The sequence below is a fragment of the Gallus gallus genome, chromosome 2 (assembly GCF_016699485.2).
Source record: "Gallus gallus isolate bGalGal1 chromosome 2, bGalGal1.mat.broiler.GRCg7b, whole genome shotgun sequence".
Taxonomy (NCBI): domain Eukaryota; kingdom Metazoa; phylum Chordata; class Aves; order Galliformes; family Phasianidae; genus Gallus; species Gallus gallus.
In genome coordinates, this window is record NC_052533.1 from 145,826,850 (window position 1) to 145,839,429 (window position 12,580).

The following is a 12,580-nucleotide window of genomic DNA, read 5'->3' on the forward strand; positions in this document are numbered from 1 at the left end:
GTTGGAAAAGACCACTAAGATCATCTAGTCCAACCATCAGTCCATCACCACCATGCTGTGTTTGTAAGCCACTCCCTCAAGCACACCTCTCATCTATCCCCTCAGATATAGCACCCAAGCAGCTGCTCTGGAGATAACAAGAAGAATTTATGCATGCACCATCCCAACAGGTTTCCCTCAGGTCTTCTCTTGGGCAAGATTTCCCTTTGTTCTCTCCAAAAAGCATTTTCTCCTCAAAGAAGTCTCTCACCATCCCTCTCTGACTTAATCTTTTTCATTTTGTTATGCCCAATACACATCTTTTCCTCCTAGGGTAGGATTTTCTCGTACACAATCAAATTTAACTCTGTGGGTATCTGCCATAGGATCTTTCATTCATGTCTAAAAGCTTTGTGAAGAAATCATAGAATCATAAAATGGCTTGGGTTGGTAGGGACCTCAAAGATCACCTAGTTCCAACCCCCCTGCCATCAGAGGGTTGCCAACTGCAAGATCAAGCACTAGATCAGGCGTCCCAGATACCCATTCAGCCTGGCCTTGAAAAAAGAAGGAAGAAAAAGGAGACTCCACCTTTGCCTGCCATGAACTTAGTGACTTTTTCCCATGACAAAAAAGACCCAGCCCAGAGATTACTCACTATAGCCTACTGTACTGGTGTTATTCCTGGGGGGGAGAGATTACTTTAGGTTGCAAAGCAACCAGGCAGAAGCTGTAATCAGGAAATTGAAAATTCAAGCAAAATATTTTCAAAAGTGATTTCAACTGGGGCATGGAGTAATTTCCTCAGGGAGACGGCAGAGGCACTCTTACTGGAGGTACTTGGAGAAAAAATTGTTTTTAACACTTAGAAAAGCAAGGTGAGAGGAATTCTACTATCTGAATGGCATTAAGGTGATGTTAGTAATCTCTCACGCCACTGAGCTCCATCAAGCTATTTTAGTCTTACGAAAACCTTTGTTGGAAAAAGTTGTTTCCACTCCAGGGTCTGCAAGGCCTTCCAATGTAGATTTTAACAATCCTACTGATTTAGCCAGAAAGCTATAAATGTGATTTGCAAGGCTTTGGTTTGCCGTTCTGAATAGCCAGTTGACCAATTTCAGGTGATCTCAAGCTGAAAGGGGAAGAGTGACTCTGATAGATGTATCAGCTCTGTATTGTACATTACATAGAAGTAATAAAGTTTTAATAATATCGTTTGTGTCTCATAGTCTGTCCAGAGTACCTCTTTGCCACTTAAAGGCTGTACTGTGGGAAGGGTGGCATAGAAGTGATATGGTGAGGTGAAGAGGTCTTTCTAAATCCCAGCAGAGTTTGTAGAGAAATTAGAACAATAAACCTCCTAAATATTCAGTTTCCTACACATTTCCTGTAAAGTCACCATAGGGGCTTCCTTGCTCATCTTATATAAACCAAAAAAGCCCAATGTTCACTTTGGTATGTCTTTATTTACTTTTGTGCAAGTCCCTACAATTGCTAGCTATGATAAGCAGGGATTTGGCATTAGCTACAACTATAATTCACTGGAACTAAGGTTACAAAACAGCAGTGACTTAATTTCTTTCCTAAATGTCATTTGATACTCTTAAAATAGACATTTCCATTGTCAGCAGCATACAAGGTTGAGGAAAACCTGACTTTTATTGTGAAACTATCAATGTTTGCCATTTCTGCATGTAATTGTCAAACAGATTACCTCTCATCAGTGTATGTTTTATTCATATTCTTTCCATGGCAGAGTAAAGAAAAGCTGGTCCACTGTCCACAGCAAATGACAAAATTTAGAATCAGTAATACAAAGATGAAGCCAATTAAACTCCCTTATTACATTTTACTAAGCTGCTCCAGACCAATTATAGCCATATTTCTTTTTAATCTAATTAGGTTCCACTCAGCTCCACAGAGTGGTAGCCTGTGGTGAATGAAAGCCTGAGAAACATGGTTCAGGTGCCATGTGAGGGATCATTAATGTGCTCTGGGCTGCTGCTTTGGAAGAGGCTGCACCTAATTACTTGGGTTAACACACTAATACCAAATGGATGAACTGCAGACATTTTCAATGTCTTGTGGACCCTAGAAAACTGTAGATTAATAAGTTGTTAGGGAGTGATGTGGTGACCTGCCCTACTGTTCTTCAGTTTTTCTCCACATGTTCTTAGAAACATGAAGTGCAAGTATGGAGGACTGTATCAATCACTGCCATTTCCATTTCTCTTTCTCTTGGCACTTGCCTAAGTAATTATCAGAGCTGATGATCAAGGTAGACCATCTTTTATTTCCTGTAACTTCAATTGACTTTGGATCAAAATATATCATGCTCAAGAGATAAGAGATGCTTTGTTACCATAAAACAACACAGAGAACAGATTGAACTTCTTCTGGTTACCAATAGCTGTCTGAAAATCAGGTCTATTGTTTAAAGCTACTGTTAAAGATCTCTCTATAACTGACTATAAGAGTAAGTCAGGGAGACAATGCAAGTTATCCAACTCAGAAGGAAAGGGACAAGTTGGCTGATTCTCTTCACACATATTTACGTGCTAGGGAGTATGTAAGAGAGGTCTGAAAAATCAGGATGGGATGGCAAAGGTGTATTAAGACAGATTGGTAACCACATTTTTTGATGGAAGGAAGAAATAGAATCATACAATGGCTTGGGTTGGAAGGGACCTCAAGGATCATCATGCTCCTACCTCCCTGCCACAGGCAGGGCCACCAACCTCCACATTTAATACTAGACCAGGCTGCCCAGGGCCCCATCCAACCTGGCCTTGAACACCTCCAGGGATGGGGCATCCACAACCTCTCTGGGCAGCCTGTTCCACCAGTTAGTAGCAGATCTGTGAAACTCCTTTCTCCTACACAAGATACATTACCCATCAGGAAATCAAAGAATCATGGAATCATTAAGGTTGGAAAAGACCATTAAGATCATTTAGTCTAACCATCAATTCATCAAATCCCCATCACAGAGAAATTAAGAATAGAGACTGAGTGACTATTAGGATGAAATGATCATAGGTAAACTTTCTGTCCCTTAGGTGCTTATTTATGTTCACTGTTGGAAACTGAATGCCAGGTGATACAGAACCTTGAGGTGAATTTGTAGAATGGTTTTTATGTCCTGCTCTGTGGAGGTTAAGACATCTAATGGTCCTCAGGACTTCCCTCTGGTTAGCTTAAGCAGTCATATTCCCAGGACAGTAGATTTATGTATCCTATAAAAATGTACTGCCAAAAGGTCAAAAATTTGTTGAACGTTTAATGGTAGGTACAGCTGTTCCAACTGGGACACCTCTACAGATCTGTCTTTGGGGAAGATCTCTCCTTTGCAAAGACCTCAGATCTGAGAAATTTTACTGGCTTCTGAATGGCTTGTCTATGTGACAGTAACCAGCATGACAGACGGGACTCTTTCATCTTGTTCACACTTGCCCTTAAGGCACTACAGACAAAAACTGTTTCCTTTTCCTCTTCTAACTAAGAGGACTTGACAACTTAATAATTGAATTTGGTGCTTAGCTTGCTCTGTTTCTGCTATGCCTGTTTTTAATTTCTTTCGTTAAGATTTTCTTAAGTTTTATTCCTCTGTTGCCAGCTTACAGTGCCCATGAAAAACAGCTCTGTTAGAATTTCCCCCATTTTCACATTAACCCCCTCCCCATGGCTGCTCAGGGGGATCTGCCCAAATTGAAGCTCCTGCCTCTGGGAGGTGTTGAGTTTGGTGTCTCTGTGTTCTTGTAAAAAAGAATAAAACTGTGCCAGTGTGCCCACAGTATTTTCATATAAAGGGACACTAACATGAGCAGCATAAACAGCTGTTTAACGGCTTTGTTGGACATATTTGCAATGAGGAAGGAGAAGGCAAATGTGCTCATGATGGGGGTGAGGAACAGAAAACATATATTCTTCAGGAACATACTGTTTTATAGCAACATAGTGGAATATATATATTAAAATAGCATTTGCTATTAAAAGAAAGTCCACAATACGTTATGTTACGATGTGGAGATTTCACGCTTTTTCTAAGCCAGAAAGCATCCATAGTTTCAGCAGAGAAATACTTCACCTGGGTCGTTTGTGCCAAATCCATCAGCTGTGTTAGCTGGCTCGTTGTAAGCTCCACCAGTTTCTGCACTGCATCATACTAATGAGGTAATCACTGAGCCTCTAATGAATGGGATTAGTGAATGGGCAGGGATTTTCATTTGGAATCTCTTGTTCAAATGCAACTTGAGGCTCTCAAAATATTTGCTCGCAATCAGCTTTGAGCTAGGTTCATTTCGTCTCTTAGTGACTAGATGAAAATCATTTTCAGCACTAAAGAATTTGCCAGTTTTGCAGATACAGGCTGCCCACAGGTTATACTGGAAATAAACAGGGAGCTCCACTTCAACAGTAAACACTGTGGTAAAGTAGAACAGCAGGTAACATTTGTAATTTCGGAACAAAACTCAACTTGCCTGGAAATAAAAAACGTTATCACTCTATTACTATGCTTTTCTTAATAACAAGTGTTTGGACTAGATGACCTTTAAAGGTCCCTTCCAACTGGAACAATTATATGATAATGATCCAGTTATGTTGACTTTGCTGGATAGATGAAAAGAGTACAAGCAAGCAAACAAAACCTAAGAACGACAACAACCCTCAAACTGACTTTTGTTTCCCTCCCAAACCTAATTAAGCTTTGCACTTCTGACCCTGAATGAGCTTAAGTACCTGCAAGATTTTGCTGAGCGTTTTCAGTGCTCAGCCTTTACTGTGTTAGCTTTTTGGTAAGGAAGCATATAGTTTAAATCAGTGCGGGTAAGAATCTAGATTAATATTTGTTATTCTTTTCTAAACCTTCATAGTAACCAAATCCACATTTCATTAGGAGCTAGCTTATTTTATTTTATTTTATTTTATTTTATTTTATTTTATTTTATTTTATTTTATTTTATTTTATTTTATGGTGAGACACTGTTTACGTAAAAGATGTGACTTTTCATGAAGAATAAAAAACATATCATTTTGTGAAATTCTCTTCAATACTTCCTATGACATTTTAATTAAAACCACTTTTGAAATGCTTTATTTACTGGAGGAGAACTGCATTTATAGTACATGACACATTTAAAGATGAATATAAATGGCATTTTCAATCATGTTTTCAGCAGAATATATTGTGCATGAAAACAGAACAAAATCCCAAATGGTGGATGTGTTGAAACCTATGAGATCAAATCAAATACAGAATTTTCTGTTTTTCATGAGATGCATTGCTTGACTTTTTTAACACATTGCAGATCATTTTCAAAAAAGAGATAACAGTATGTCTTAATGTTTGTCTTGCTCTTTTACTAGTGTTTCTTATAAATAAATAAATGTGTTCTATGCTTACAGTGGTATCAAATAAGTATATAGTCATATAATCCAATAAGTATCTTGCTGATTGTTTGTAAGTTACTCATGTAATTTTGAAATAATTTAGCTCATATTTGCCAGAGCAAATTATAAAGCAGCAGTGCACAGAAATGAGAATCTGAGCTGGATTCTATTTAAAATATACAAAAATAATCACAGAAGAGTCAAACAAAGCACATTGACTTTCATAGTTTCCAATTAGCAGAGCTAGAAATCAGGAGCATGTTAAAAACACAAACAATAAAGATAAATTTTCAGCTATGTATGTTACAATGCACAGAATACCAGATCTGGAGGCAAAGAAGTAACATTCCCCAGATACAAAGGTGGCACAATTAAAATCCAAAATGCTGGGTAAAACGTGTCTTCAATAAAGGGTACAAAATAATAATAATAAAAAAAAAGCAGGAAAACTTATTCACAATTATACTAACATATGGCATAAAACTTAGCTTTGCTTCCATACAATTAGTTTTCGTTGGTTATGGCAGTTTCAACACACCGTGACCAGCAAAGCAGACACTGACATAGGGCATGAATGTGAAATGCCTTGAGAATCCATTCCACGTCAGGGGTGATCACAGACTCTGCAAAAGCAAGAATAACTGATAAGTATTCATGGGATTCCCAGAGATTTGCTCATGTAAAGTTACTTCTAATGGAAGGGTGACTCTCAAGGTGATCCCAAAATGCAATTGAGAGTGAAGTAGACACAGCCTCATGAAAGCGTATTTTTACTGATTCTAGTCTAAAATAATTTTGCTACAGGTGGAGAGGATAATGTAGCAACAAATCAAATTTATAAAGAAAACAGTATACTGTAATGTAGCACATAAATGAGTGGATTTTGTGTTCTCTTCAATGCCAGTCATTCCCATAGCTAGTGGACAGTGAGTTTAGTTTTGAAAATACATTTCCCTCCAAACTACACTAAGAAGCTGGAGTGTGACATTGATGTACTTTGCTGGAGAAAATATATCTCAGAAATATTTGTCTGTTCTCCATTTCTCTTCACAAAGAAGCCAGAAGACCCTTTCATTTGATAGGATGAACTACCTTATCATGTGTAGGTGTCTACAGAATAAGAAGTTTACATCGACTAATATAAACAGCTAATGTAAACAAAGAGGTTTTTTTATATTACTCTTTTTTAAGTGTATGTCTTTCTGTGATTGCTTTAACAGAAGCCTCCTGGGATGACCTCAAAGAGAACTACAGATCTTTGAGTACTATAGACTTCTGAGGTTAGACAAACTGTATTTTTGCATCCACTGCCCTATAAGCCAGCTCTGGCTGTTTGTAATAAACATCACTGTTAAAAGTAGAAACAAACCTTTGTAGTGGCTGCTTTTATTCTGCTTGCACTTCTTTGCTCATATATATGCTATGCTAGAAAATCTGGCTACTTGGTATCAAAAAAAAAGGAAAGAGATGGAAAAATTGTATGTTAGTATTATTAAACCCATAACTGAGAACAACTTTCTTGTTGACGTTGAAAGCCTTAGAAGCATCCTCTTTAAATTATGCTTTACTGTAAATCAAGACAATGTCAAAGAAGAACAGAGATCAGACCCTCCACCCAACATGCACATATTATTTATGCCAATTACTAAAATTGTTCATAGTGAAATATTATTTAGATAATCTTTTGAAATGAAACATCTTTTATGTGCTGTCCTACATGCAATACAAAGCATAGAAGACAATGCCTTGTATTCACATAAATACTACAAAGAGCTAATAGAAACACTCTTTAATAATAAAGGGTATTCTGAACATGACATTCATCTCAGTTCATCTCAGCTAATTTAAGGTGTGAAAGTCTCCCTCTGAGAATAATGCCCCCAGGCTCTGGGCTCCTATTATACTAATTACAGATCTAATCAATACAGTCAGTAGATTCTTAGGGTGAGGGTCACTTGAATAAAAACATCAACTTCAGAATGACTTAGATTTCACTGGCTGCTATCGACGTGCATTATCTACAGAGGGATATTCAGGATAACACAGAAACATACTCTGGGGACACGTGAATGTTGTTATATACGTTCACTAATAGAAATTCTTCTAATATCCAAAACATATTTGCTAGAGTTTGACATATTGAAAGGCTCTGAAAAAGGGACAGTGAATGGTAATCATACAGACTTTCCATCCACTCTGGAACCATTCTGTCTTTCCTATTCACTCTGAACATTTAAAAATCTTTCTCTGAAGAGGAAAGGCTGAAGGTAAAGTGGAAAGAAAATAAAAAGAAGTAGAAAAAGAGAAAAGTAAAAAGAGTAAAGATATAGAGAAGAGGGAAGGGAAGGGAAGGGAAGGGAAGGGAAGGGAAGGGAAGGGAAGGGAAGGGAAGGGAAGGGAAGGGAAGGGAAGGGAAGGGAAGGGAAGGGAAGGGAAGGGAAGGGAAGGGAAGGGAAGGGAAGGGAAGGGAAGGGAAGGGAAGGGAAGGGAAGGGAAGGGAAGGGGAGGGGAGGGGAGGGGAGGGGAGGGGAGGGGAGAGGAGGGGAGAGGAGAGGAGAGGAGAGGAGAGGAGAGGAGAGGAGAGGAGAGGAGAGGAGAGGAGAGGAGAGGAGAGGAGAGGAGAGGAGAGGAGAGGAGAGGAGAGGAGAGGAGAGGAGAGGAGAGGAGAGGAGAGGAGAGGAGAGGAGAGGAGAGGAGAGGAGAGGAGAGGAGAGGAGAGGAGAGGAGAGGAGAGGAGAGGAGAGGAGAGGAGAAAGGGGAAAGATTTTGACAGCTGCCAATCAATAATTTGTTCATTGTCTATGCAAATCACAGAAGCACAGAATGGATGAGAAAAGAGGAGACCTCTGGACATCACGCAGTCTGTCCAATAGCTCAGAGCAGCGTCAGGTAGAGCAGGATCATCAGAGCTGTGTCAGCTGCATTCTGAATAGCTCCAAGGGTGGACATTCCACACTGTGTTGGAGAAACGTACTTCCATTTGAAAAGTCTTACAGTAAAAAGGTTTTATCTTTAAACTAATTTTTCTTTATTTCAGTTTATGTTCATTGCCTCTTGATCTGTTTGTGAATACTATTCCAAAGAGGTTAATTCCATATATGTCACATCCCCACATTTACATGAATAGCACAATTCCAAGCTGAACAGTTCCAGCTCTCAGCCTCTCCTTCTGTGTCAGATGTTCCAGCCCCATAATCACGTTTGTGGCCTTTGCTGGCCTTACAGCAGTATGTCCATGTGGCTCTTTTGTCTTGGGAGCACAGCACTGGATACTGCATTTCAGATGTTTTCTGCCACTGCTAAGTAGAAGTAAAGGCTCTTGAATAGAGAGAAGGCCCTTGAGCTCCCTAAGCCACATTACCATTACAGAAACATCAGCTAGTCAGATTTCTTAGTGCTGTCCTCAGCCATTCAAGCCAAATAGTCAACAACTGTGTGATGTACATGCAATCAATAAGTAAATGGCTGATTCAAGTCAGTCACTCACAAATGCCTTCCTTAAAGGCATTCCTCCTTATGAGGAATGTATGTATCTGAATATAAACGTATATGTATGGGAGGGATAAAGGAGTGAGAGTTTATGTGTGTGCATACACATTCTTGTATACGGGAGAGAAAGAACGCAGCCTAATCAAATCCTGCAGACTTTGGACAAGCTCTGTCTCTGAAGACTCAGATAAAGAGCACCATATGTTTGATATGAAAGCAAACTTGACTACCAGCACAAGCCATTACTCTTGGCAGGCTCTGAAGCTACTGGGAATTATGAATCTTGATTTGCAGTCAGGGAAAATATTCAACATCACTAAAAAAATTTAAATTAGAAATGGATAAACTACAGACTTGGCTCTTGAGTGTAACAAGAGGATCTCCAGACACAAACTAGTTACAAGATATACTGGGCCATGAACCAACAAACTTAATGTATGTTTCTGGTTCAGCAAAGATAAAAATGAGTTATTTTCACTTATTGAAAAAGATTTCAAGCTCTGTCATATGCTTATATTTTGAATGAAGTGTTTTCTTTATGAGCTGCTACAGTAATAATAAGTAAAGCTGAGTCTAGGAGTTCTAGTCATGGACTATGCAGTCTTGTGTTAGTCTGTGCAGCTGAACTAAATTACAAACTCTAGCAAAAAAAAAAAAAAGAATATATATTAAAAATAACAGCTGGGCACATCTTTGGAAACTTTGCAAGTAGAATCCTCAGTGACTTCAGGCTTTGCCTGTCCACATCAGTGAATCACTGCTATGATGCTCATAGCCAATGAAAGGACATCTAACCTGGTTCTTCTCATGCATAAAGGTAGAAGGCAGAAAATTAAAGATAAATGAGAAAAGATTCCGCTGCCATCAAACTGATAAGATTACTCTGCCATTCAGGCTTACCAGCCACTTCACTGAGAACCACAGTATCAGGCAGGTGAGCTGCTTCTGTCACCAAGAGGCCTTAAGCTGCAGTAGGGCCCCGAGCTATGGATCCATCCTACAGCCCTCTCTGACTTCAGAGAAACATCTTTTACTCCTTTGCAGATTGTTGCCTCGACTTTGCTTATTTACTTAGTCTAGCTTGTTCTGTCTGTGAATTAAACAGCTAGTCTCATGGGAAGATAAATCTTCCACAATGAAAAAACAACTTGATCCTATCTTCTGTTGTTTTGAATCAAGTGAGATCTCTGTCTTTAATAAAATGTGTTGATACACATCACATTGCATAAATAAGTTCTGATGATATAACTTCTAACTTTTGCAAACTTATACAGGCATTAAGACCTTTTCATAGACATTAAGCTCAATGGACTTCCCTGTTTGAGAGCATTCATTCAGATAAATTGATAATAGCAGTAGACCACTGACAACATCTCATTTGCGATAAAGAACCTAAACTCATCTGATAGTGGTGATATCAGTGTGGACATGAGGATATAAGCTTTCTGTTTCTGAAAACCCTCAAGAGAATGCTGAAAGAAAAGCAGAAAACTTAGTCTGTTCACATTTTTTTCTGCCTCTAGACTCCAGTAATATCAGAAAATAGATATATGTGTACAGAGCATATTAATTCTAAGAGCTACAGAAAACTACCAGACATAGCTGATATGCCCTGCTTATGTTTTCAGAATTCAACAGATCACCAGCTTTGGACATGCATCAAATGTAGCCCTTTCAGATGATCTTCCTCTGCAGTTGCGTGCAGCTCATGCCATAAAAACAGGTCTCTTCCTCTCTGACTGTGCTTCAGGACTTATGTCTTCCCCTTCTGATCACCTTCCTCTGAAGGTTTCAATCTGTGTCTGACATCATTATGTTATTATACACATTAATGATTAATTATGCCTTTTCAGGATAGAAAAAAGTATGAACAAAAGACAAAAGTTACAAAACAAGTTCTAAGAGAAACCACAGTGTGTCTTGCATCTTCCAGTCTAAAACTAATCAGACACCAGATGAGTCTTGGAACAGCACTACTGACATAGTGAATCTCTCAGGCTTATGCTTTTACCTGGGCCTCTGTGCAAAGGTACTGTGAAATGATGAGATTTTACCTTAAGTAATGTTTTTCCATCAGTTAAAGTTATCACTTTTTAAACAGTCCTTCCTACTAATTTTCTAGGGAAGTAAATGATGCCCACTTTTTGTTATAGAAATATTAAGACATTTCTCTAGTGCACAATGCTCACAGCAGAAAAGCTGCTGTTCTATTCAGTCACACTGGTCATTTCTCCTTATACTGTAATTTAACAAGAGTTTCTTAAAATAGGACACATCTAATAACACAGAAGGTAGCTAGGTAGAAAGTGATGACATACTTCATGGTATATTGCTTCATATTCACTTAGTCATATATTTCTTCCATGCATTCTCTTAACTGCATCATTGTGGCCCAGCAACCCTCTTTGATCCAACTTCACTGAACTGAAGTGTGGAATCAAATAAGGCCATGCAGACCTATTAAGAATTCTGTAGCAGTGTCAGAATCTGCACACAGAAGTTGAAGCTATACAATGGTGCTAGCCGAATTTTGGGATTGTGAGATGATCCAATTCACAGAAAGGTGAGGTGTCCAAGGTTTGTGGCATGACACACAATGGATGATACAGGAAGGAGGGGAAGGGGAAGGAATAATTTTTCCCAGCACCTTAATAACAAGTGCTGTTATTTGTAGCACATAGCAAGAGGATGTGGCAAGAATGTGCAACTAATTCTTAAACTTCAAGAATTTTTGAATTATCTGGTGTTAAATAAATGCAAAATCAGATAATGATATCACAAACTCTACTTCGACTAAAGCAAGTACATAGCAAATCTCAGGAGCATTACGTTATCAGATTAAAACCAGGGGAAAATCCTCTGTTTCGGAATAAATTGACCACACTTCTTCCCTTCTTTGTATGACTGAAAAGTCATTACAGAGTTCTGTAACATGACAGTGTTTACTCCAAGATGCAATTGCTTTTCAACCTCCACTAAATTCTTATTATTTGAGCTGTAGAGTTGACATAAACCCTGAATGAATTATTTTGAAGCTGTGTGAGGTATAAAAATTGGATTCTGACAAGTACTTCCAGTAAATACTAACACGAGCCCGCAGGATCTAACCGAAGCACAAATGTACAAGCTAATGTTATTCACCAAAGACTCACTGACATTTTACTTGCTTTTCTCTGGCCATTATTTTGCTCCACAGAGATTCACTGCTTTCAACAATTTTTCTATACCTTCTGCTTTGGAGCACTGACTATTAACACTGGCCTCACTGCAAATTTTTCACCATCTTATATATACGTTATCCCATGTCTCTACCAAAACAGTTTTTTTCAGACTAATTGTCTCTAATTATTCTAGCTGTAGACATCCCTGCTAGTTCAGTGCAGGGGAGCTGGACAAGATGATCTTTAAGATGACCTTTCAAATCAAATGATTCCTTATGATTCTATAAATTACAAATAAAAGGTATGAAATATGAAGATGTATATGAAGCTGACATCCAGAAATAACAAAGCAAGCAATCCTTCTCTCCAATCAAAATGATGTTAAGGAAAGAACTCCTTCAAGACTATATAAAAGCAAGTCAGGAAAGAAAATGAATCAAAAAATAGTGTGAAGTAAGGTCTTGCTTGCTTCTCAAAGTCACAACCCAAAGATGCTTCCTTCCTCCAAAACATGCTTGCTTGTTTTCAGTCCATATTATCGTTTTTGTAGAATCACTGTC

The 12,580-nt window shown here is 38.4% G+C and overlaps 1 protein-coding gene across 11 annotated transcripts in view; it reads right to left on the reverse strand.

Moving 5' to 3' along the window:
* Positions 1-1,425: 1,425 nt before the first annotated feature.
* The window catches only part of TSNARE1 (t-SNARE domain containing 1), a 483,485-nt gene continuing 472,330 nt past the window's right edge, over positions 1,426-12,580 (reverse strand). For all 11 annotated transcript variants that reach the window (XR_005856948.2, XR_005856943.2, XM_046931132.1 and 8 more), the window contains one exon: positions 1,426-5,993. The gene's annotated coding sequence lies outside the window, so the exon portion shown is untranslated. The remainder of the gene's footprint in view (positions 5,994-12,580) is intronic.